General features: G+C 44.7%; 1 protein-coding gene across 1 annotated transcript in view; it reads left to right on the forward strand.

Annotated features, from left to right (window-relative positions):
• Window positions 1–20,220: 20,220 nt before the first annotated feature.
• BLTP1 (bridge-like lipid transfer protein family member 1) overlaps window positions 20,221–27,596 on the forward strand; it is a gene marked incomplete in the record, with an annotated part of 561,636 nt that continues 554,260 nt past the window's right edge. Inside the window, 1 exon segment of the mRNA XM_073603515.1 lies at window positions 20,221–20,372.

The raw sequence follows: 27,596 nt of genomic DNA on the forward strand, positions 1-27,596 counted from the left end.
TACATAATATGAAGATCTACCTAATCTATTCAATCAATTTGTATCCAATGGGGCAGGTCCTTGCACTACATAATTGTTGGTAGTTGTATAAGTGATTGTACAATCTGATTGTAATGTGTGTATACCAACCAATCAGAAAAATTTCAATTACATTGATTTGTTTTGCTCAACATTAATTGATAACATGGTATGTGTTTTTGATAATTCATAGATCAAATCATATTATCTCACTATGTGAAGAATTGTATAATCAGATTGTTACCAGTATGACCACCATTACACTATCCCCTCCCCACAGTGGCAATGATGCTCTCAATGATGCTTTTCAGTTGCTTCATCACCCAGAGTGGAGACACCCTGATACAGTAAGTGTGTTACTGGCCAGAATACTGGGTGAAAATAAAGGAAAAATGCCTTTAACTGGTTCCAGACTGCCTTCCACACATTTACTGCGGCAAGGTGGCCTGGCTGCTCAAAACAACATACCTGTACATCATTTTGTGCAGTTACCACTGGGTGGCGCACGCACGCCACCAGAGGCATGATTGCACGCTGATTGGATAGAGGGGGAGCCAATCAGTGGGTCGGGAGGGCCTGATGTCCGCCGGCCACCCGCGATCACTTCCGAGTGAGGCAGAACGGCGATCTGCCTATGTAAACAAGGCAGATTGCCGTTCTGACAGGGGAGAAGATAGAGATCTTGTGTTCCTCCGATCTTGTATTTCCAGGAACACCGATCTCTGTCTTCACCCAGTCAGAGCAACCCTCCCCACAGTTAGCAAGCACCCCCTAGGGACACACTTAACCCTTTGATCTCCCCTGATGTTACCCCCTTCTCTGATAGTGTCATTAGAACCATAACAGTGAATATTTTTAGCACTGATCACTGTATTAGTGTCACTGGCCCCAAAAAAAGTGTCAGTGTCCGATTTGTCCATCGCAATGTCAGGGTCTTGCTAAAAATCGCTGATCGCCGCCATTACTAATAAAAAAATTAAAAATCCCATCAAATTATCCCATAGTTTGTAGACACTATAACTTTTGCACAAACCAATAAATATACGCTTATTGGGAATTTTTTGTTTACCAAAAATATGTAGCTGAATACATATTGGCCTAAATTGATGAAGAAATTTTATTTTTAAATTTTTTTTATTGGATATGTTCTATAGCAGAAAGTAAAAAATATTTTTTTTGTTTTTGTTTTTATACATCAATTTTATTTGGATACAATGTCGCAGGACTGCACAATTGTCAGTTTAAGTAACGCATTGCTGTATCGCAAAAAATGGCCTGGTCATTAAGGGGGTAAATCCTGGTCCTGGGCTGACGTGGCTAAAGTATAACTAAACTTTTTTTTTTCGTTTTGGATAGAGTGGAGATGGATTAGGACACCTGTCAGTTTTTATTGTTGTTTGTGCACCCAACTGGGAGATTCACCCTATTTGTCCTGTTTTACCGTTATCATTGAGGCCTCATGCACACAGGATGTTTATTTTAAAGTGGATGTAAACCCGATCTATCTGCAGTGTTTTCTTATCTCTCTTCAAAGCACTCTGTCCCTTAGCTGTCTACTGCTTCGTTCTTCTGTTATCAGCCTGATAACTCCTGATGAGTTCTCCGTCACATATGATAAAAACAGCTGGAGTTTTGTGTTGGGGAGGATGATATAAATAGATTAGCAGAGCACTGAACTATTCAAGGATCAGCTCTGAAAGTCTCTACCTATGAGAAGAGGGGGTGTGTGCCTTTCCTCCAATCAGCTGTCTTGGCTGTATGCCCAGGCTTCACTGCAGTGCTGACCAGGAAGAGAAAATCTCCTAACACAATGTGCCCTTTCTAAACCGTATAGAAAGCTGAAGACAGCAGATATACATGTAAAACTTATGTAGGGAGATTTGTTTCATCTCTGTGTATCATCTGAGGCTGTTCACTTTACTGGGTATATGTGAGTATTTACATCCACTTTAAGGCTTCATGTACACTGGCCTACATTTACCCCGGTTGTGCGAAAACATGGCAAAATTGCACCATTTCCTGCATGTGGCGGTCAAAACGTTCTGTTAGGTTCAACTTTTAAATAAGCTGCTTATAGTTTATATTGCTTTGCCAAATTATTGCTTCTATAAGAAACATGACACGGAGTCAGGTATGTCTGTATCACAGTTCTGAGCATCCCCAAAAAGGACTGCTCCCTTTACTTCTTTTATAGGCAGTTCCAAAAGCAGTAATCTTATCGGCATTACCAAATGAGGTTAAGGTACAAAGAGTTTCTCATCAGCGAACATGTAATGATTATTCAGCAGTTCCAAATTCCATCTAGATACAGATTGATAGAACAATTGATACGTACACAGGTAAGAAAGGAGCACAAACAATTTAAATAGAACAATTGATACGTACACAGGTAAGAAAAAACAGAAACAATTAAAGTGGAACTCTAAGTCATTATTTCAACCCTATCAATTTCCCCCTTTGACATCATCCTCTCCTTCCCCCTGGGTCCTCATGAATAAGTTCTAGTCAGTTTTTCCCCAGAGTCCTTTCCCTGACCGCGAGTTGTCAGAGGGGTAGAACCCATCCCCCTAGGTATTACCAACATCTTAAAATTCAAGAAGAGGAGTTTTATAGGAGTAGGGTGATGTCAATACACATTTATCAGTATACCCTGTCTATTCTCCTAATTTTCCTATTTATTTTCCTGTATACACATATATTTGTGATTGTAAGTGATATTAATATTAGAATAATAATTACCATTGGACTTAACAACCAGTGAAAGGTATTGGTTGCTGTAGAAGACATTCCACTAAATATATCCCACCAATGTGGTGCAGTATCCTGTTGTATCTGTGAGGAAAGATGTACTAGTCTACCTTTGTCAATAATCATTTGCTACTTTAGGATCATCTATAGCCCATTCGAAAGTTGTTGTTTCCTCTACTTCAAGTACATTAATACCAGGAGTCCATGCATATATTTGTAAAACAACAATCTTCAACAAAAAATATGTAAGTAGATATTTCATCATGTTGTTTTCTCGGGTTGTTTCTTGCAATGTGATGCGTGTATCCAGGTAGGTTTTCCTTCCAGCTTTACTGAGGTGGCTGTGGTCAAGAGTACTTGGTAAGGACCTTCAAACCTTGGCTCCAATGTCTTTCTGGTGTGTTTCTTCACATATACATAATCCCCTGGTAGCAGAGTATGTGTACCTGTTATTGAATTAGGGTCTGGAAGAGAAGAATACACACTTTTGTGGATCTTAGTTAGACGTTGTTGTAATTGTATCACATATGCAGTCAAACTATCACATTGCAATTGCATACTCTGTGGAAAGTATAAACCCAATCTAGGTGCATTCCCAAAAAGTATCTCATATGGGGATAATCCTGTCTTTCCTGTTGGAGTGTACCTTATAGAGAACAAAGCCAAAGGCAGGCATTCTGGCCAAGGCTTGTTTAACTCTTGCATGGCTTTTTGTATTTTTAACTTTATGGTCCCATTTACTCTCTCCACTGATCCTGAACTCTGTGGGTGGTAAGGGGTGTGAAAACTTTGTTGAACCCCTAACATGGTCATCACATTCTGCATGATTTCTCCTGTAAAGTGTGTCCCCCTATCTGATTCTATGGTTTCAGGAAGACCAAACCTAGGTATTAACTCAGTGATCAGTTTCTTAGCTGTGGCTTTAGCTGTAGCCGATTTTACTGGATAACTTTCGGGCCAACCTGAGAATAAATCGATACACACGAGGACAAACTCAAAGGGGCCGCTCTTGGGCATTTGTATGTAATCAATTTGCAGTCTCTGGAAGGGGTATTGGGCCCGGACCTGGTGTTTACGTGGGGTTTTTACTCTCTGTCCTGGGTTATTCAGGAGACAGATTTGGCAGGCTGCACAGTAGTTTCTTGCAGTGCTACTGAATCCAGGGGCGAGCCATCCTTGGTTCACAATCCTATACATGGAATTGGAACTGACGTGTGTGGGTAGGTGAACTGCCGCTGCCATTTCTGGGTACAGAGAGGCAGGCAGGCATATTTTGCCTCCTTCCCTCCATACATTGTCAAGGTCTGGTGCTGCTCCCATCCTGACCCACTTATCTTTCTCGCTCTCCCCTGCTTGCTCCTGTAATTTACTCAGCTGCTGCCATGTTGGTTCTGGGATACTCACCTCTACCGCTGCTAAGGTCTCAGGGCTTCCTTCCCCTAGAGCTGCCTGTTTTGCAGTCAAATCTGCAAATGCATTTCCTTTTGCCTCAATTGTTTTTGCGCTCGTGTGTGCCGCTATCTTCATAATGGCTACTAGTTTAACCTTTTGAAGATTGTTCAGGACTCTCTTAATCCCTTCTCCATGTTTTACAGGTGTACCTGCTGCTGTCAGATAACCTCTAGCCCTCCATATGTGGCCATAATCGTGCGCTACACCATAAGCGTAGGCAGAGTCAGTGTAAATATTCCCTTCTCGTTCTTTTAAGTATTCTAGGGCTTGTTCTAAAGCTTTTAATTCTGCTTCCTGTGCTGACATGTGGGCTGGTAAGGCCTGTGCTTCAATTACCTGCGTATCAGTCACTACAGCATACCCTGTGTGATATTTACCCTTGTCATCAGCAAACCTACTACCATCTATATACAAGGTGTGCTCAGCATTTAAAATCGGTGTATCTGTAACATGTGGGAATCCCATTGTCTCCTGTTCCATGAGCTGAAAACAATCGTGTTCATCTACTTCTTTAAACAAAAAAGAGTGTCAGTGTCCTCATTTCTTTTCTCACTAGTACTATTAGTACTATCATTCCCCCTTGCCAAATCTGGTGACTGAAGAGGCAAAAAGGTGGCCAAATTTAAGGTTGTACAGCGCTGAAAAGTAACATTTGGAGGTAAGAGTAAAGTACACTGTAATCTTAATTGCCTAGCCATTGAAATGTGTTTGGGCTGTACCTGAGACAAGATTGCATGTATGTCATGTGTGGTATGCACTACGACTGGATTGTCTAGAACAATCTCTGATGACTTATCTATGATAATTGACACTGCAGCTACCGCCCGTACACAAGACGGTGAACCTCTAGATACTGGATCTAATGCTGCTAAAAAGTAAGCGACTGGTCTTTGTTTTACATGTGCCTGTGTCAGAACACCTGTGGCGTGTCCAGTGATCTCAGCAATGTACAGATTAAATATCTTGGTGTAATCTGGTATACCAATAGCCGGGGCAGAAATCAACAACTTTTTCAAAGTGATAAACGACTCATAAGCTACTTCTGTAAGCACATACGGTACAATTTTCAAACAATCGTATAATGGCTGCATCAAAGCGCTAGCATGTGGTATCCACTGTCTACAATATGACACGATACCTAAAAACATACGCAATTGTTTGAAATTCCGTGGGGGTAACATTCCCTTTATCACTTGAACCCTCTCCTCAGTGAGATGTCTCGTACCCTGTGATATACAATGTCCCAAAAAGATAACTTTTTCCTGACACACTTGTAACTTTTTCTTATTAACCTTGCAACCTTTTTCTGCCAAAAATCGCAACAAATTAAGGGTGGTGGCCAAACAAGTTTCTTTGTCAGGGCAGCATAACAATAAATCATCCACATATTGTAACAATACACAGGAATCTGGTGGTACCCATTCTCCCAACACCGTTTGCAATGCTTGCGAATACAAGGTAGGTGAATGCGCCATACCCTGAGGTAGGCGTGTCCAGGTTAGTTGCCGATTTTTGATTGAAAATGCGAACCAAAGTTGGCATTCTTCAGCAACCGGGACGGAAAAGAAAGCATTCGCTAAATCTATAACCGTAAAGTACATACTGGTTGATGGTATTTGTGACAGTAATGTATGTGGATTGGGTACTAAAGGTGTCATCGGGGCTAGTATTTTGTTGACCGCTCTAAGGTCTTGGACCATTCTATACTTAACCGGACTACCGGCTACTAATTTCTTTTTAACCGGGTACAAGGGAGTGTTTGCCGGTGATTTTACCTCTTTTAGAACTCCACTTTTTAAGAAGGATTGGACCTGCATTTCTATGGCCGTCTCTTGAGGTGCACTAAGTGGATACTGCTTTTGTTGGGGAAGCACTGCTCCTGGAATCAGCTGTAGGGTAACCGGAGGTATGGGCAAAAGTCCAACATCAGCTGGATGTTTTTCCCATAGTTCTCCTGGAAGGGACGACAAAATCTGATCTAAGTCTGAAGGAGGTGTGCCGGACAATTCCGATTCCTCCTCTAGGTATTGTATCAGGTTACACATCTCCATGTGTTCTTGATTATCCCCTATAGCTAAGGTGACAGTGCCATCTGGGTGATAGGTAATGTTAGCTCCTATTTTCTGCAAAATGTCAGCTCCTAACAAATTAGTGGGGGCTCCTCTGGATACCAGAAAGCGTGAAAGGAACATGTGGTTTCCTACTTTAACTTTCAGAGGTTTTGTAAGCGGGGCGTCGGCTAAAATGCCATCATATCCAGTTATTAGTAAAGTGTCAGGTGATTTTTGGCCAGGGAGTAGTTCAGAGTCAGAAAGTAACGAGCGTGAAGCTCCTGTATCGACTAAACAAGAGATTTTCTTATTACCAACCGTTATATTTGTCTTAAGCATTGTTGTTTTGGATTTTTCTAAAACCGGGGTGAGTCATGCTCGTGGACCATCTCCCTGCTGCCTGATATGACTATTTTTGTTGTCCCTGGGCTGGTTCCTTCTCTGATTAACTGGAGAATCAACACCTTCCTCTCCTTCATCCCTTATTCTTTTCTTACAGTTGCGTCTGATGTGACCAATCTTGTTACAGTAGTGACAGGTAAGGGGTTTGCGAAAGGAACCTCTACCTTGCTCTTGGGGACCCCCGAGTGCGTTGATAGCATGAGATTTCCTCCCTTTGGTTTCTGCTAAGTCCGCCTCTATGCCTTGCGCTTTTTGTAACAACGTCCCTCTATCTCTAGTTGCCCTCCACTCTGGTGTGCAGGCTTTCAGTCTCTCACTTATCTGTGGAATTAATCCCTCCATAAATTGTCTATTGAAGGCTCGGATTGTGACTGGCAGGGCCAAGTCCAATCCCTCATCTGCCATCATACTTTCCATAGATAAGTAAAATTCCGATACAGTCTGTCCTGGCATTTGCTTCATGGGTGATATGGACCCCCTCTCCTGTTGTTTTGCCTGACAAAAAGCTTCTAATCTAGCAATAAAAGGGGCCCTTGAGTCTATATGTCTGACATGTCCTGTCTCTAAATTGCCATCCCCATCAACTTGTCCTGCAGGTCTGTGTGGACCTATTTCTGTCATAAACTGGTTAAACAGGGTCAGAGTCATTTTGTGTCTGCATAGATCCTCCCCATCCTGCCAGGTCGCTTCATGTGTATTCATTAACTGTGTCACAAATCTACAAAAAGCAGCTGGCTTTGCTACCGGGTCTGGGGCGCTCTGTATTAATGCCATAAGGGTGTCTGCCGACCATGGTGCCCAAGTCCTTATTTGCATTCTACGAGTGACAGTAGGCAGGGCATTTGGATGGGCTGCTTGTCCAAATTCTGGATTGTTTACCTGAACAATGCGTGTATCAGTGCGTACGGGAGCTACAGTTTCTGGATGAGGTTTTTGTGCCCCACAATGCACACATTCTACTGCCCATTCTGGGTTTTGTGCTCCACAATCCTGACAAACCCATCCTCTCCCCTCAAGTACCGGATATATCTTGTGTGGTTTGCGTTCTACGTCAGTGTATGGGGGTGGGATGGCTGAGCTGGGAGCCTCGACATTTTTTGTTCTTCTATCTTTCATATCCCAACCATCACAATCTGGATTATGTTTCCACCCCTCTTCTTTCGCTCTATTTGAGACCTTAATTAAGCATTGAACCTGACGCATCCATTGCTTCTCTAACACCTCTCCTTGTCTGTCCCTTTTTATTTCACTCCATACATCCGGGTCTAAACCCGCTGCTCCTTTCACCTTAAATTTACGAAGGACATCCTTTAAGTCCTGTGCTTCGGTTTTCCCATAAATGTTCTTAATTATCTGTGGCACCGTATAGTGCGCCACAATTCCCTGACGGGGTTTTGTGTTCCTCTGGCCCATTCTAACAGTCCTGCCTAGGTAGCGTGTGGGACACTTAGTGTACAATATAATGCGGCTACAACATATACAAGAATGAATAATTACTTTATATGCTAGCCCAATAGCAAACCAGCTAAGTTACACTAGTTCCTCGTTGCCTTCCTCCTAGGGTGCTAGAATTCTAGAAACCTCTCCGGAATGAGATTTCTGAAACCGAATTACTTTATATGCTAGCCCAAAAATAAATAATTACTTTATATGCTAGCCCAATAACAAACCAGAATGCGGCTACAACATATACAAAAATGCGGCTACAACATATACAAGCATTCCTTTAAGTGGCCAGGTATCCGACTAGATCTCGGGACTTTGTTGAGACCTTATTCCCTCCCCGTATCTGGGAATCCCTCTCATACACTCTTATCCCTGCTTTATGGAGCAGACAGGGCTTATACTCTCAACCCGTCTATGGTTTATGAGTTAGATGTGAGGTTAAGCATAAGCGTCAGAACCCCAAGCTCACAAGCCCTCAGGTTCCCAATCGTGTGAGGTAAGGCGCATTCCGTTGCTTAGTTCGGCAATCCCCTTCTAACTCATACCATCCTTGACAAGGCTCATTCACTTTCTCAACAAGACAGACAAGACAAACACAGATAACAAAACAAACAAATAATTCCAGCAATATAAACTAAAATATGCAGTAATTCTAGACTCACCACTACAGAGGCTGGTGTTTTAAAACCAGGAGAACCGTAACTGACAGAACGGATAGGCACAAATCAGGGGAGCACAGAATATAAGAAAAATAAAGCTTTTTCTTACCTGCGCAGGTTTTTTTTTTGATCTGTGGTTCCCGGAATGCCTGTCTTTTTGTTCCGTCAGCCGCGTTCGTCCACCTCTTGTAGTATCATCGGTGAGTCCCTGTTTCGGGCGCCAAAATGTTAGGTTCAACTTTTAAATAAGTTGCTTATAGTTTATATTGCTTTGCCAAATTATTGCTTCTATAAGAAACATGACACGGAGTCAGGTATGTCTGTATCACAGTTCTGAGCATCCTCAAAAAGGACTGCTCCCTTTACTTCTTTTATAGGTGTAAGGAGATTCCATATTACATTACATTATTGATTAATTGATTAATTGTTGATTTCACTCTGTTCATGATTTCACATTGCTTATTTTGCTTTAATAATCAGAAACATATCTTAGTATATTTTTGATTAAGATCAGACTGTCTTATGATTTACTGAAATATCTCATATATGTCTTTTCCTCTTTTTCTGTGTTTATTTGAGGAAACATCTGCTTGTGGTTTTGTCTCTGTATTTTTTAAAGAAGCTGCGGTTGTCCAGCAGACAAGTGACAGAGGATGAGGAATGTTTTGACCTATTAACTTGAACTACAGGGGTCACCCTTTTTGATATCACAAGATGTAGACACTATTAATGTTTAGAAAATCACAAGATTGGGATATGTTTGGAAATTACCGAATATGCTAATATGTATTATCATTTTGATTGGCCCCCAAATTGTGGGCAGAGTCTTGTAAAGACAGCATAAAAAAGCGAATCTAAAAATAAAGACTTGTAATCATTTTCAGCATACCTATGTGTGTATGTGTCTTTGATTAACCGCCGGCGAGGACCTCCACTGAGCCACATCCCCAAGAGCCTAGGCCACAAGGAGAAGACGGGCGCCTAACAGTTTTGGTACCAGAAGTGGGGTGTTTTGAACAGGTAAGACATTCTGCTCCTTTTTTACCTATTTTAGGTAACTGGTGTTGATGCTTGCCTTGTTCAAATAACCTTGTATATCCACCCACTTACATAACTGTGCCTTCGCAACGGGCTAGGGCTGTAGCCCCTTGGAGGGTTAAAGGGCTCGCAGAGGTTTTTTGGTTTTTTATAGTCTGACTAGGTTGGTCTGACTGCTGTGTTGAGTATATATATGTGTGTTTAAAACTCGGGAAGTATAGAATACGCCCGTAGTATAAGGAGTGGCTAAGTGGACGCCCAATTTTTGGGGAAAATATTGAAAAGTGCACTTATTATACTTATTATAACATGTTCATATAATGTAACTTTATCTTGCCACTGTATATATAAGATTTTGCTTGTTTTCTTGCTTGTTTTTTCTTTTAGGTAACACCGTAAGTATTTAGAGTGTATAGAGAATTAGAGAATTAGAGATAAGTGTATGATAATATATGTGTATGACAACTGAATGTAAAGTATTGTATTGATTTAGAGGGATTTTGTTGATATTGTATTACACATATATGTACTAAATGAACGACCTAAGACAGGAGCCTGACTGTAGTGAGATAGCGCCCGCCTGCCCACATTGCACCTTTGGTTTACTGTTCCTTAGTGTTGACAGGACGTGGATCCTGCTCACCACTAGACCAACCGGGTTCTCATACCGACTTGGTGCAAGGGGAGTATATCCTACCACAAGGAGGGGTTTCCTATACCGAGTACTGAGGGTTAACCTTCATAGCTATATCAGCCCCACAGCGATAACAGACGAGGGGACTTATTCCCAAGTCAGGGAACAGATTATAGCACAAACAGGTTGCTTTCATCTCTGTCCCTGTACTAGACACACACTACCTAGGTTATTGGATGGGGAATTCTGCAGCAACCCAGACCATGGCCAATCCATCTCCCTATGAGTATGTTAAAAACACACTACCGGGGCCACAGGTAGAACCGTTTTGGACACAGGTCAGAGAGAGGTGCCAACAGCTGGGGATACATGACCCAGGGCCAGTGGGACCCTGTTCTGAGGACGAGTGGAAGGAAGTGAGCAAGGTGTGTCAGGTGCACAAGCACTCTTACCCACCTGGGAAATGGGAAGACACCCAATACATGAAAGATTGTTACAAAGCATGGAACAAATGCTTAGCCAAATATAAAACAAAGTATGTAACTAAAGCCCCCACACCAAAACCTGTAAACTCACCCGCCCTATCACCCGAAGCACCCCCCCCTTATGTGATGGTTAAAAAGGAGGATGGAACATTGGGTCCATGTCTTCAGCTGTATCCATCTCTGGATCCAGCAGTATTAGCTACCATGATATATAGTGCAGCTGATCAGGCACAGGTTACACGATGGGAAAATGAAAGTAGAAACAGGGAAGAGGAAGTCCGGGCAGAAGGTATACGTAGGAGGGAAGAAGAGAGGATTAGGAGGTTGGATCCGAAGGAAAGGGAATTAGAAGAGAAGATAAAAGAGTTTAAGAAGAGAAAGGAGGAATTAGAGGAGAAAATGTCTAGGAGGGAGGAAGAGCTAGAACATTACAAAAGAGAGCTAGATAAGAGGGAAGGTGAGATGAGAGAGTATTCTGCGATAACTAAGGAAGAAAGGGATGGAATGTCCCTGGAAAAGGGAGAAGAGGAAGGAGTCAGGAAGTTAAGCCCCAAGGAAAAGGAATGGGAGGAGAAACAGAAAGAATTTAATAAAAGACAGCAGGAAGAGGAAGAAAGGATACAGAGGAAAAGGGAAGATTTAGAGGCGTACGAGAGGAAACTAGAGAAAGAAGCAAGAAGGATTAAGGAGGCCAAGGAAAAGATAATTTCACAGCCATCCACCACACTCAGAAGCCAAACAAAACCGGCCATAAGCCAGAAACCCCCACAGGAGGAAAGGGAGCAGGGTGAATCCTCTACTGAGGAAAGAGAAATAGACATGGAACAGGAAAGTCTAGGTGCCGCCTTTAAAGCACCACTCATGCATATAGGGGAGACGGTAGTCCATATTCCCCTACCCCTAGGCACACTGTCAAAAATAAAGGAGTTATGCCCCAGCCCAAAGAAAAGCCCTAGGGAGGCTGGAGCTTTCCTTGCAAAATACAGTGCAGGGACTAGCCTGGATAAAGAAGATATAGCGGGGATCCTTAGTATAGTTGACCCTGACAGCCCAGAAGGGCATCCCGTAGATGCCTTATGGACAGCCCACATAGAAGAAGATAAAGATTGGGTATCTTTTTGGAAAGGTATGGGGAATCATTGGTCTACCATATACAAGGGTTCATCTGCACTTCAGGAACTTGTCCTAGCAAAACAGGGACCGAAGGAAAAGTTCTATGAATTTTGTACCCGGGTATATGGTCTGTGGAAAGCAGTAGATAACGCCAACCCCCAGTTGTTCACCACCACCATTATGGCTGGTGGAGATACGAAGGTGACACAGTTGCTTAAATTCACTAATCCAAAGTGGGCAGAACAACCCCCAGATGAATTTATGAAGGATGCTAGGTCACGAGAAACATCAGGGGTATTTGAACAGAAGGGTGGCATTTTTCTCTCCCTGACACCAACCCAGACTCTGCCAACTGGTGGGACTCCGCCCACCCACATAATGACAATGCAACCTTATCCACCAATGCAATCTTATCCCCCAAATCAGGGTTACCCACCAGACCAGGGGTGCTTTAACTGTGGGGAACTGGGACACTGGAAGTCCCAATGTCCCTACAGAATTAGAACAAACGCCCAGAGAGGGAGAGGTAGGAATCTTAACACCACCCCCCGTCGCCTTCAGGATATCAGGTATCCTCACCCACCACAACCCCAACTACCCCAACCACAACCCCAATACCAGCCTCAGCCTAACAGACCACCCCCACGCATTCCGATGCAGTGGCCATCCGCTCGGCGGACACCACAATAGGGATGCCAAGAGTACGTCCCGTCCCTCAGCCTTGTGTGTTACAATCCATCATGGAAAAGTCTTCCGCAGGTACTATTGCGGGTAGACAATCACCTGATATGTCTATTGTTGGATTCAGGGGCTACATTCAGTAGTTTGAATGATGCCATATATGACACACCGCACTGCACTGAGGGAAACTCTATTGGTATAAATGGGACATCAATTACCCACCCCATCACTCCACCATTGCCCGTGGCTACTCCAGAAGGGCAGGAACTGTGTACCCAGAGTTTTGCTGTCCTTGTGGATTGTCCAGTATCTTTAATGGGGAGGGACCTACTCTCAAAACTGAATATCACCATTAAATTTGACAGAGGGGGCTCCCTCACTGCCAGCTCACCGTTCTGTGATTTACATGCTCCAAAGAGACACACTTTCAGGGGACTCTTTGCATCATTGCCACCCACTCTAGAAACACATGCTATATGGGCAGACAACAAAGGGAGTGTGGGTTTTATTAACTGTACACCCTACACACCACAAATGCGTCCAGACGCTGAAGTACAATATCACAAGCAGTACCCCCTGCCACTTGAAAAAATTGAAGGCATCACACCATTAATCAATGATTACATAGCAAAAGGGATTCTGAAACACATTATAAGCCCCTGGAATACACCAATCTACCCTGTGAAAAAGGCAAATGGGGAGTGGAGGCTTGTACAGGACCTAAGGGCCGTGAACAAGCAGGTTATACCTCTGCCACCTTTGGTAGCAGATATTTCTTTCATCTTTTTGAAAATACCTGCTGATTCCCTTTGCTACACAGTAGTAGACCTGGCGAATGCATTTTTTAGCATCCCGATCGATGATGGGGTATTGCCCATGTTTTCATTCTCATGGGGGAGGGGAAAGCAGTTGACCTGGTCAAGATTACCTCAGGGGTATGTGGACAGTCCAGCAGCCTTCTCCATGGTCCTTAATGAGACAATTAAGTCATGGACTGCTGAGCGCGGGTCGGTACTAATACAGTATGTGGACGACTTGCTCCTGTGCAGTCGATCTGCTGAAGATTGTGCGGTCGATTCCACATCTCTGTTACATCACCTGGCCAGGTCTGGCCACCTAGCATCGCGGAAGAAGATACAATGGTGTCAAAGTCAGGTAGAATACCTGGGATGCATTCTGAAGGAGGGAACCAGGCTGGTATCCCCCAAACGTGCCGCAGCCCTGCAGGCTCTCAGTCCTCCAAGAGACAAAGCAACTTTGCTCTCATTCTTGGGCGCAATCGTATATTGCCGCCAATGGATCCCAGATTGTTCATATTATGATGGCATTCTGAGGGAGGCTACCTTGTCCACCGCCCCAAAGACAGTAGATTGGACAACAGAAAGGCTCTGTGCTTTTCAGGCCTTGTTAAAAAGTCTGACTCAGGCCCCCGCCCTGGGATTGGTAGAATATGGCAAACCCTTTCAATTATACTGTGTGGTATCGGGAAATTCTTTTGCTGCGGTTTTGACACAGCAACATGGAACCGGGTACCGACCAGTCTCCTATCTCTCAAAAAAGTTGCCTACCCAAGTACAAGGGATGCCATCTTGTCTACAAAACCTTGCTGCTTGTGCTATGGCAGTTCAAGAGGCTAACAAATCAGTATTAGGCCATGAACTGACTCTCTACACCACTCATTCAGTAACTCACCTCCTGCAGAACATGAACACACAGCATATGACAGCACAGAGGCTTAGTGGGTATGAGATCACACTTCTGAATACTGATAACCTCACTCTCAAACACGCACCACCAAGTAATCCCACCGTCCGTCTTTTACATTCTTTGCTCAAGCTGCCACGAGACCCTGATCAGAAGCACAATTGTGTTGAACAGGTTGCAGCAATAACCAGCCCTCGCCCAGATCTCACTGACATTCCCCTACCAGGAGTACAGGACGTCTTCATAGACGGCAGTTGTACTCGCCCCTCTGATGCAACATTCCTGACAGGGTATGCCATTGTCCAACTACCTGATGTGGTGTTGGAAGCAAAAGCCTTACCACCCTCCTCAGCACAGGTAGCAGAATTGGAGGCACTCACAAGAGCTTGCATACTTTTCTCTGATGAGGAGGTAAACATCTACACAGATAGTAGGTACGCTTTTGGCGTAACGCACGACTATGGCGTAATCTGGGCGAATAGAGGATTTAAAACCGCTGACAACAAGCCAATCGCTAACTCTACACAAATTAAAGCACTCCTGCAAGCGATTCTTCTCCCAAAGAGGATAGCGGTCATCAAAGTAAAAGCACATTCATCGGATAACAGCAGAGTTTCCAAAGGAAACGCTCTGGCAGACAGAGAAGCGAAAAAAGCCGCTGCCCTATACATTGGTCAGCCAGCTCCCACAACAATGTTCTTCAAAGAACATTTTACATCACCCAACTTCAAAACCGTTGTGGCACAAATACAGGGATTAGCTACAGAAGAGGATGTTTCTTTTTGGGTCAAGGATGGCTTGACCAAGGACCAAGAAGGTCTTTGGTCAAAAGAGGGGAAGATATTGGGCATACCAGAATCAAGCAGTGTTCTCATACTTTCCTATCTCCATGGTCCAGGACATATAGGTACCACCGCCCTAACAAACATATACACAAAGTCTTTCTGCACGAACAACTTAAGTAAACAGGCAAAACTCCTCACCAGCAGTTGTCTAACCTGTGCACAAAACAATGTCCAAGGGAAAAATCATGGATTACATGGCCACCTGCCCCCACCCCTGGGTCCCCTAACAGATTTGCAAATAGACTTCACACACATGCCCAAACAAAGAGGTAATTTGAAATGCCTTTGCGTAATCGTATGCAAATGGTCAGGCTGGATTGAAGGAATTCCATGTACAGGTGAGACTGCCAAAATTGCTGCCAAATGCATACTGAACCATTGGGTTTGTAGGTTCGGAATACCAACGGCCATATGGTCAGACAGAGGGCCTGCCTTCAGCTCCTCTGTTACACAGACTTTAGCTAAGCTACTAGGCTTACAGTGGAAACTGCACATCCCTTACCACCCACAAAGTGCAGGAGTAGTGGAAAGAATGAATAGGAACATTAAGGACAAATGCATACTGAACCATTGGGTTTGTAGGTTCGGAATACCAACGGCCATATGGTCAGACAGAGGGCCTGCCTTCAGCTCCTCTGTTACACAGACTTTAGCTAAGCTACTAGGCTTACAGTGGAAACTGCACATCCCTTACCACCCACAAAGTGCAGGAGTAGTGGAAAGAATGAATAGGAACATTAAGGACAAGTTAAAAAAAGCCACGGGGGGCACCATGAAAGGATGGTTGGATTACCTTCCTTCTGTCCTATTTCAGATCAGAACAACACCACATGCTAGAACAAAACTCTCGCCCTTTGAGATCTTAATGGGAGTTCCTGCAAACATAGAGCTGCCCCTCTTAGATCAAAACACTGACATTAACATCTATTCTCAACAGGAAATGTACGTGAAAAATCTGGTAAGTATGCTACAGGATATGAACGAACAAGTTTCTGTCACCTTTTCTCCTCTTTCAACAGAACCTACTCATCCCTTCATCCCAGGAGACAAAGTACTGGTGAAACAACTGGCACACAAAAAGAAGGTTGGACCCATTTTCTCTGGACCTTGGAAAATAGAGAAGGTTTCCAGAACTGCTGTACTGACCGATCTAGGAAACACCTGGATCCACGCCAGCCGGTTAAAGAAGTGTCCACAGCAACCCCAGACCCCTGACCCTCCTCCAGCACCCCAAGACTCCTCTGACCAGGAACAGCGACCAGATTTGAAGGACATTCAAGAAGGCATAACACAAATCTCTCTGGACGACGAGACCAATCCCCCACCAACAAGAAGAAACGTGTAACAGAACTTTGCACACAGTACCTGACAAAATGATTTCCACCTTTGTGTCAGGAAAAACATTATGCTTCTGGACATGTCTGATTCTGATAGTATTTATACCTACTAGGTAGAATGACCATTTCGATGATATCGAATGGTCAAAGGGAGGATTGTAAGGAGATTCCATATTACATTACATTATTGATTAATTGATTAATTGTTGATTTCACTCTGTTCATGATTTCACATTGCTTATTTTGCTTTAATAATCAGAAACATATCTTAGTATATTTTTGATTAAGATCAGACTGTCTTATGATTTACTGAAATATCTCATATATGTCTTTTCCTCTTTTTCTGTGTTTATTTGAGGAAACATCTGCTTGTGGTTTTGTCTCTGTATTTTTTAAAGAAGCTGCGGTTGTCCAGCAGACAAGTGACAGAGGATGAGGAATGTTTTGACCTATTAACTTGAACTACAGGGGTCACCCTTTTTGATATCACAAGATGTAGACACTATTAATGTTTAGAAAATCACAAGATTGGGATATGTTTGGAAATTACCGAATATGCTAATATGTATTATCATTTTGATTGGCCCCCAAATTGTGGGCAGAGTCTTGTAAAGACAGCATAAAAAAGCGAATCTAAAAATAAAGACTTGTAATCATTTTCAGCATACCTATGTGTGTATGTGTCTTTGATTAACCGCCGGCGAGGACCTCCACTGAGCCACATCCCCAAGAGCCTAGGCCACAAGGAGAAGACGGGCGCCTAACAATAGGCAGTTCCAAAAGCAGTAATCTTATCGGCATTACCAAATGAGGTTAAGGTACAAAGAGTTTCTCATCAGCGAACATGTAATGATTATTCAGCAGTTCCAAATTCCATCTAGATACAGATTGATAGAACAATTGATACGTACACAGGTAAGAAAGGAGCACAAACAATTTAAATAGAACAATTGATACGTACACAGGTAAGAAAAAACAGAAACAATTAAAGTGGAACTCTAAGTCATTATTTCAACCCTATCAGTTCCTATCCTGAACGTGATTCTTCCGCATTCAGGAGAGGGAGGTTGAAGCTCACCTAAATGCAGAAGCTCCTAAACTCTGCTAAAAGCCTATGAGTACATGTACCCATAGGCTTTTAGCAGAGTTTAGGAGCTTCTGCTAAGAACGTTTTGACCTCCAGCCACCAGAAAGCACAAACCGTGGCACGATTTTGCACATTTCCCTAGTTGGTGATCAAAGTAGGCAGCGTGTAAATGAAGCCTAATTCTAGAAGCCAGCAGCATTTTTGCAGAAAAAATGTCCGACTCTTAGCTTTTATAGGCATCAAGCTCTTGGAGGTTAATTCATTTTATTGGCCAGAATATATAATTTATTCTGGCAATTGAAATGAATTAACACTCAATGGCTAACAGGGTTAACATGCATTTAGACGCATTTACAAGCATCAAGTGTTTTCTTCTGCCCAAACCTTACTGCTCCTGGGCACACTGGCAGTGTTTTTTTTTCCTGCCTCTAAAAGCTCCTGGAAATAAGTGCTGCTAGAAGCCTACATGTGCATGGACAGATAGGTTAACATGGAGGAGAATTTAGAGGCAGGACAAAAAGCATCACACACCTCTAGAAGCAGCTGTGAAAATGTCCAGTGTGCACGAGGCCTGAAAATAAAAGTAAAAGAAATCCCAAATTTGGGGTTGTCCTTATAACAGTAATAGAGGAGAAATCTTCCAATGGGGATACTAGTTCTGGTGACCTGGGGGCCCCATGGGGTTCCCTTAATTTGCAGTGATTTCTTCTCACCACCTGGTTTAAAGCGTTTGTTACCCTAACATTTCATATTTCTTATATGTGCCTGCCGTACCATGTACCTGTATGAGAAAGTCTCCTGTTCTCTTTGTATTGCTTCCTTTGTGTGAAATCCCTGGTGGTCCTGCCAGTCCCCTTGCTTTCCTATTAAAAACTGACCACACTAAGCAGGAGAGCACAACGTGGTCAGTTCTCTAGCTATGCTGGGAACTTAGCCTGCTCTCTTCCAATGATCAGACTTGTCCTGACACACCCCTGCTGCACAGCCACTCACTGGGAAGCTCAGTGTGCTGATGCTTCTCCTCCCCAACCAGCTTTTATGTAGATGAAAACAGAGGGAATGTGATCACAAAAAGCGCAAAAAGGTTTTTGTATATATATCTATACAAAAATGTTTTGCCTTTCATTTCTGTTTTCAACTCAATGGGTTGTTTTACAAGGTGATTGTTTACAATCAATTTAACTATGAGACAGGAAGTGAAGGGAAATTTCCCTAATGTGATACAGATGGCAACAAAAAAAGAAAAAAACACTGACAGGTGTTATAACCCTTATTCTATAGAAAATGAAAAAAAAAAGTTCTATAGTTCTACTCTAATCACTGGTAAACTGCAATATATCACATTGCTATTTCTGGAGTTGGCATTTGTTACCCCAACATTTCATATTCCTGATATGAGCCTGTTGTACCGCTTACTTGTATGAGAAAGTATCCTGTTCTCTTTGTATTGCTTCCTTTGTATGAAATCCCTGGTATTCCTGTCAGTCCCTCTGCTCTCTTATTAAAGTGGAGGTCCGTCCACCACTGCAAAAATTAAAAGAGAGCAGCTGCACATACTGTAGCTGCTGACTTTTAATAATCGGACACTTACCTGTCCTGGAGTCCAGTGATGTCAGCACCGCAGCTCATGTTTACTCGCCTCCATTGCGAGTAAGGGAACCCGGCAGTGAAGCCTTACGGCTTCACGCTGGGAACCCTACTGCACATGTGTGTGGCTCTGCTCCTCTCGCCTACTGGCCCGGCGGCCAGGGAAGGAGGAGAGAGCCCGGGCAGTGACGTCAATACCCGTGGCTGAGGTAAGTGGCCCTGCCCCCAACCCCCCGGAAGGTGCCAAATGTGGCATGGGAGGGGGAGAGGAGTACAACAAGCGGGAGTTACACTTTTGGGTGGAACTCCACTTTACAAACTGACCACACTCACCAGAAGAACACACCGCAGTCAGTTCTCTAGCTATGCTGGGAACACTGTGTGCTCTCCTCCAATGAACAGACTTGTCCTGACACATCCTGCTGCACATCCATTCACTGGGAAGCTCAGTGTAATTCTGTTTCTCCTCCTGCAACTCTTATGCAGCTGAGAGGAGCGGTAATGTGATAATTTGTAAAAAATGGCATATATATATATATATATATTTATTTATATCTATATAAAAATGTTTTGCCTTTCATTTCTGTTTTTAACTGAATGGTTAGTTTTGAGAAGTGAAGAAGTGACCGCTTACAATCACTTTAATACTGCTTTAAGAACAATTCAGACACTTTGCACAGTTGAACTTTTCTTTTACTTCCAATCTACACATCACCCTCAAACTAGGGAGGAATATGGGAAAAGACAGAGGGACACATAGAGCCATGTATAATCTATGGATCTGGGCACCGATCACAGGTGACACCCGCAGCCTCGACCACCCGATCCTCACTGTTTACCCTCTTTGTTGTGATCTGAAAGTCAGTTCGTGATTGGACGGAAAGTCTCTGCCGCTCTCTCACCATTAGCTGACCTTTGGGAATCCCCGCCTCTCCTATACCTCTGCCGGTTACGTCATGATCCTAGGGGTGTGCCTACACACTAAGCAAGATGGCGGCTCAGGACGCTGGCCGGGACCGGGTGCGGCGGTGAGCCGGTGTATAAAGCTGAGAGGGGATGAGGAGGAGGAGGAGTCACAGCAGCCGGTGAGAGAAGCTGTGGGGGGGATGGTGTGTGGGTAGGCTCCGGTCATGTACGGCTAGTATGTGGTGGAAAGAGGGAAGGGCGGCTTCCCACGTCTATCTGTGTATTACCGGGAGAGTGAGGACGGCTGGTTACATGTGTGCTCTGTGTGGAGACAAGTATTGTACTGTGCTGGAGAGCTCCTCATAGAAGGACCTGGCATTACTTCAGCTGGTGACCATCCACAGGCTTCTGGGACCTACCTAGGAGTTCTGTCCATTCACTTGTCCCTTGATAGGGACCTGGAAGGACAGCAGTTTTACAAAGAGTTCCACGATGTCTTCACTTGTTTCTTCTACATGTCTTTAGTTGGCTTTCCTGTAAACTGAAACTGATAATGTTGCAAGTTGGCTTCGTGTGTTTGGCTAGATTGGGTCCTACTCTTCCGTGTTAGCAAGAATTCATCATGTAGGTGGACTCCACATGTACGTAGATGAACCTAGGTCTTCTATCCCATGTCTGGGGAAAGGTAACACGTTTCCACATTGGGGCCGCAATCACACATCGAGGGGACACACTCTAGGGAGGTGGACTCCAAACTGCCGCCCTTTGCTTGTCTTTATCCTTTTAGCCTTTGGACAACGCACCTCCCTTCACCACCGACTGGGCAACGCAACTCCCTCCGCCACCGCCGACTGGGCAACGCACCTCCCTCCCTATTTAAAAAGAAAAAAAAAAAAAAACGTTATACTTACCTGCTCTGTGTAATGGTTTTGCACAGAGCAGCTGCGATCCTCCTCCTCTCGGCTCCCTCATTGGTGCTCCTGGCCCCTGCCTCCAGTTGAATGCCCCCACAGCAAGCATCTTGCTATGGGGGCACCCAATCCAAGCCACTGCTCTGTCTGTCCATTCAGACATGGTCAGCCCCACCCCCTCTCTCCTGATTGGCTCACTGACTTTGACAGCAGCGGGAGCCAACCTTGACCCAAACACTAACCCTGGCACTGACCTAGATCAAACCTTGATCTAGCTATTTTTTTAAACGTTTTTTTTTTTTAAATTTTATTTTTATTTTGTTCCTATCTTTGCAAGGACAGAGAATGAAAAAAAATGTATCTCTCTCCTCCAATCACAGTGAGAGTCTATCTCAGCAATCGGGTGACCCAAAATCAGACGTTTTGGGTCCCGATAGTTAGAACAGGGCCTGGGGCTTTCGGTAAGACCCCGATCTCTGTGCTGGGAGCGCACGTGTGTGTTGTGTTTTTTTTTTTTTTTTTTGTTAAACTGTTAAAATTATGGGTTTAGTTCTGTGCTTTATGATTTTCTGCTGGGGCTCTGGGCTTCAGCAAAATGGCATCCTCCAGCAGGAAGAAACCGGGGTAATGCTGGAGGCAATTCACAGCACTCACTAATATTGGTAGCATAATTATTCATGTGGAATTTATTTTCCTTGCTAAAGAACACTATATATTTTTTTTATTTATTTATCATGTTATCGGTAAAGTTCTGCTTTAAGGTAAAAAAACCTTTTTCCCTTTACAACCACTTAAAGAGTGTGAATGAGGTTCAGGAGCGTAGTAGCTTCAACATCAAGCTAACGCCAAGAACACAGGGACATGACTGCAAAGCAGGAGAAAATGTAAAAACTAACCTTTTTATAAAGTACAATTTTACAGAAAGTATAATTGATGAGTGGAACACATTCAAGCAGAGGTAGTGAGTCAGTCATCAGTAAGACCCCTTTCACACTGGGGCGCTTTGCAGGCGCTACAGCGCTAAAAATGGCGCCTGCAAAGCACCCTGAAAGAGCCGCTCCTCACACTCCAGTGTGAAAGCCCGAGGGCTTTCACACTGGAGCGGTGTGCTTTTTTAAAATTCCGTCAGCTTATCTGTACATATGTTTTTACATCTGCCTGCCTGTGTCTTAACAACCATGACTCATCCTTGCTGTCAGCTAGGGGCTGCCCGCAGAATGTAAACAAAGAAGATGTCAGTGAAAAATTAAATAAAAATAAAATAAAAACCTTTAGCGCTGGTATTGATTTTAGGAGGGACCCCATGCCAAAAAAAAAAAAAAAAGACGTGTGGACCCTTTTCCAAAATACATACCATACGGCTTGGGACCGTATGGCCCTCCCATAACCAAACCATTCCTACATGTCCCCATCGTGGGGGAGGGGACCTTTCCCATGTTGATGAGGACAAGGGCTTCTTCCCCACAGCCCTGGCCTGCTGGGGGTCTGCAGGGTCGGGGCTTATAGGAATCTGGTAGGATGCCGGGAGGCCCCCAGAACCTGGCCTCCCAACATCCCACTGTTCCTGTTGCTTGCCGCTGTCAAATGACAGCTCAGCTTCCCCCTGACGCTGAAGTAAACCAGGGGGCGGCGTCACCCAGTGAAGTAATTGCCCATATTCAGGAAATGACATCATAAGGGCTTGGGGTGCATATATGAACACTGACCTCCACCGGGTGGCCCTATTCCTAGGTTTACTTCAGCAGCAGGGGAAGCGGTGTGGGTCAGCAACTGCTGTTCATAGTGATTGATGTTGACCTTCATCACTGATAATGATGTGATTTGACAATGGAGGTTTTTTTTTCCCAATAAAGAACTTGTCAAAAACTGATCCGTTTTTTCCAAGTCATCTTCCAGGACGGCTTACAGAGAGCGAGGCTCCTCCCTAGCACAGGAAACACATGATCCACATTATAAAAGTACAACGCATGTAATGGCCCCTCAGTATTTGTTTCCTCCGGCCAGACAGGAGCTCCAAACAATGTTTGTTATTTTTTTGTCCGGCCTTCGTGCTAGGTGGCAGGGGCCTCCCCGCGACTATATCCGGTTTAACAGGGGCAGTACTCCTGGGGTATGAGCCAGCTTGGGCCATCCATAGACTGGGAAAAGAGGTCTGGGATGAAAGTAAGGGATCCCCACTCCCGTTTTTTTTCTATGTAGCCTCAATGAGGTACCTGTCAGGGGTGGAGGAAGTGGCCCAAAGGGGCCCATCCGATAGCTTGGCATCAGCAGATTCTCCAGATGGAGACGCAGCCCGCCTCTCATCTCTGCTGCGTGGTTCTAGAGGGTCCCAGGAGTGAGGGCTTCTCATTCTCCAGCATGTGTATCGCGCTGGGGGCATGGAATGATGATGTCACTTCTGGTGCTGGCAGCAGGAAGTGACGCAGTCGCTGCTGGAAGTCAGGTGGTGGCCATCTTGGTACACCCAAGATGCTGTATAATGAAGCCCTGTGAAGGGTAATTAAAAGGAGAGCAGACACGCCGTGCTGGAGGGCGGCGCCGGATCCACAGAGTTGCCCCGGATCCTCCACATCTCCTTAAATAAGGGGGTGGGCAAGAAGATGGCACCGATAGGACTTCCAGGAGCAGTATGGAAGTGCCAGGATCCATGGAAGCAGGTCTGGAGGTGCCATCAGTAGAAGCCGGCCCTAAGATAAGAAAATAGAGGGCAGGATGCTCCTTTCCTTTTCCTCCTGTGGTGGGGGCACAGGGGGTTTTGTTCCAGAGCCTATATTCTTTATGCCTATGGTGGACAGGTGTCACACATAGGCTCCGGTTGTGGGTACTTTAACGATTCTTAGATTAGATCTGTGTTATCCACAGGTGTTTGCATATTTGGTATTTACTTCAGTGGAAGTAATGTGCTGGCGTTTGTCCTCTGCTTTATTGCAGGACAAAGTCCATGAGCCCAAAGATAGCAAAGCAGAGACACCCAGAAAGAGGTGCCCAATGTGCACCAAGAAAATGCCTTATGGTTGGAAGAAAAATGCATTTCAGGACTGTAAAGATAAGCTCATCAAGGGAGAGACAGGACCTGTCCTCAAGGGGTTTCTGGACCCAACGAGGAAGGAGATGAAACAGACTTTTCAGTCCCTTAAACCCAGAGAGCAAGAAACTCCTGGTTGAACCCATCCCTTGTACATTCAATACGGGCAGCCCAGGAGCAGGGAGTACTGGAGGAGCTAGAGGAAAGCTCAGAGTCAGATTCTGATGAAGGGGACCTTAAAGGGGTTGTAAACCTTTGAGTAATGCTGCAGCCCCCCTGAGCCCCTGCTTTACTTACCTGTACCCCCTCTATCTCGTCCCGGGGACGAGCACACCAACAAAAGCCGGTGTCTCCGGTCCTGATTGATAGCAGCGCAGCCATTGGCTCCCGCTGCTGTCAATCAAATCCAAGGACGCGGTGGGTGGGGGGCCGAGTCATACATTCGGCTTCTATGTACGCCGAATAAATGACTCGGGAGCGCACCCGCAAGGAAAACCCCCTCGGGAGAGCGTTTCCCCGGGGGGTTATCTAATGCGGGCAGTAGCGAGAGCCGGCGAAGGCCCGCAGAAGGGGATGTTTGGGGCCACTCTGTGCAAAACGAGCTGCACAGTGGAGGTAAGTATGATATGTTTATTTAAAAAAAAAAAAAGTAAGCTTTAGTGTCACTTTAAAGAGGATAAGCCTAGCAAGGTCCAAAGATTTGTTTTTCCTTCAGAGGAAACAGAGGAATTGTTAAAGGCTATATACGACATCCAGGAGCTGGAGGAACCAGAAAACCAGTTGTCTGTACATGACTGGTGCATACGTCCCTAAAAGAGACAGCACTTCAAGAATGGAGGAATCCGTAAAAGAGAGTCTTCTTCCCTAAGAATCTGAAGAGAAGGTTTTCCTTCAAGGTGAAGGATACAAAGTTGTGGGAAAAGTGTCTCAGACTAGACACTTCCCTAAAGTTTCAAAAAGTTCAGAGCTTTCCTTTGAGGACATAGGCACCCTAAAAGAGCCAATGGACAGAAAGACGGAAAGATATTTAGAGAAAGCCTGGGAAGCCTGCTCCGCTAACTTTAAACCAGCCCTAGCCACTACATGCGTGGCTCGTATGCTTGATTTGTGTCTTAAATGGCTCTGCACTCTTCTGGAGTCACACTCCCAGGGAAGAGATTTTGGATGCTTTACCAACTCTAAATAAGGCAGTAGCCTATATAGCAGATGCGTCCACAGAGTCTGTAAAGTTCTCGGCCAGGTCTACAGCATTGATTAATGAAGCCAGGAGGGCTATCTGGCTGAAGTCCTGGGGAAGAGACAGTGTCAAAGACCAAGCTCTGTTCCCTCCCCTTTTCTGGAGATTTGCTCTTTGGTAAAGAGCTAGAATCTGTTCTAGAGAGGTCGGCCAATAAAAAGGGGTTTCCTTTCCCCAAAAAACAGCAACAAAAAAGGAATTACAGAGGTCAGGGGAAAGGGACTATCAGAGGGACAGACGACAGCATAACAAGGGTTTTGCAGCTACGCAAGACCAGAAAAGAGGGTGGCAGTACAGGAGGGGAAAGGGCAGAGGTGGCTTCCTTTTCAAATCCTCCCAGCCTAAAGACCCCTCCCAGTGACTCAGTCGGCTATGTGGGGGGAAGGTTGGGGTCATTTCTTCTACAGTGGCAGGCCATTTCCAGCAACAGCTTTATCCTGGATCTGATCAAGTCAGGGATGGCCTGTTGATCTTTGCAGACAAAGTGAAACAGAACCTGAGCAGAACTATCAGACACCTTCAGCAGCTGGGGTGGCTGGTAAATCAGGAGAAGTCAGTTAGTACCTACTCAAATTATTCCTAGGACACTTAATAGACTCTACTACATCCAAAGAAAAAGTGGCAACAATAATTGCAGAGGTGAGCATCCTCTGCGCATGTACACAGACCTCAATTCAAGGTATAATGAGGGCCCTTGGTTTGATGACAGCAGCCATCTCAGGAGTCCAGTGGGGCCAATTCCATACTCGAGCACTTCAGGCGTTCAGATACCGCAGGAAGTAAAACTCTCAATCGAGTGGTGGTTGATCCCCGCATATCTCTCTGCAGGTTTTCTTTGGTCCCAACACAACCGTCTGACGGTTACCATGGACGCCAGAAGTCAGGGGTGGGGAGCCCACTCAGGCGGATAGATGGCCCAAGGGATCTGGAACCAGCAGGAAACCACCCTCTCCTCCAATGCAAGGGAGCTGAGAGCAGTTCTAAAGGCTCTAGTAGCTTTTGGTCCGACTGAGGGGAAGACACGTGCAGGTCCTTTTGGACAATATTACAAGAGTAATACAAGAGTGGCAGGCCTTGTGAGGATAGCAGAAGAAATCCTTCAATGGGCGGAGGCAAATCTTCTATGCCTGCCTTCAATTCACTTAAAAGGGGAATTGAACACTCTGGCGGATGTCCTAAGCAGGGAGGTTCTGTCTCAGACTTGAATCGAACAGTGTTCAAACAGTTAGTGCAAAAGTGGGGAGTCCCACAGATAGACCTTTTTGCTACAAGGCAGAACAAGCAGGTGGAACAAATTTTCTCCCTCCAGAGAGACCATCTCATCTGGGCCTAGATGCCCTATCCCAATCCTGGGCAGCAAGCCTGGTGTATGCGTTTCCACCTTTTGCCCTCATTCCAAAGATCATCCAGAAGATAAGAGTGTCGAGCACAAAGGTTATCCTGATCGCACCAAGGAGGTCTTGGTTCTCAGGATTACTAAGACTCGGCATCACAGAGCCTTGGAGACTGCCTTACAGGACATACCTCATATAACAGGGAAAGGTGAATCATCCAGAAGTGAGCGCTCTTTTTCTGATGGCCTGGCTACTGAGAGGGAGCTGTTAGAGCGGAGAGGGTTATCTGCAAAAGTAATTGATACCATCCTTAGCAGCTGGAAGCAGTCCACTAACGCAATTTACAATACAATCTGGAAGGAATTTGGGGCCTGGCACAGACTCAACAACAGAGTATCAGGAGCCATGATCCCGGCGGTCCTAGATTTACTCCAAGCTGGAACAGACCTAAATCTTACGGTCAGTCCCCTCAAGGTGCAGGTATTGGCTCTGTCTAGCTTTTTAAATCAAAGGCTGGCAGAAGAGCCATTGGTCAAGAGATTTATTACATCCATTAGCTGTAAGTGGGTCCCCAAGTCAAGGAGGTTCCCTTCCTGGGACTTATACACAGTGTTGCAAAGTCTTTGTAAAACACTGTTTGAGCCACTAGAGGAACTGCCCATAAAGCTCTTAACCATGAAAACAGTGATTTTAGTGGCCCTAGTCTCCACTAGGAGGGTTAGTGAGATACAGGCGCTCTCAGTGGCTGAGCCCTTCTGCATCAGTTTGCAAGACAAAATTTTCCTCTCTGGACCCGGCATTTCTCCCTAAAGTACCGTCTAACTTCCATAGATCGGAAGAGATCGTGATACCGTCATTTTGCGGAGATCCTAAGAATGACAATGAGGCTGAATTTA

The sequence above is a fragment of the Aquarana catesbeiana genome, linkage group LG01, assembly GCF_042186555.1.
Source record: "Aquarana catesbeiana isolate 2022-GZ linkage group LG01, ASM4218655v1, whole genome shotgun sequence".
NCBI classification, from domain to species: domain Eukaryota; kingdom Metazoa; phylum Chordata; class Amphibia; order Anura; family Ranidae; genus Aquarana; species Aquarana catesbeiana.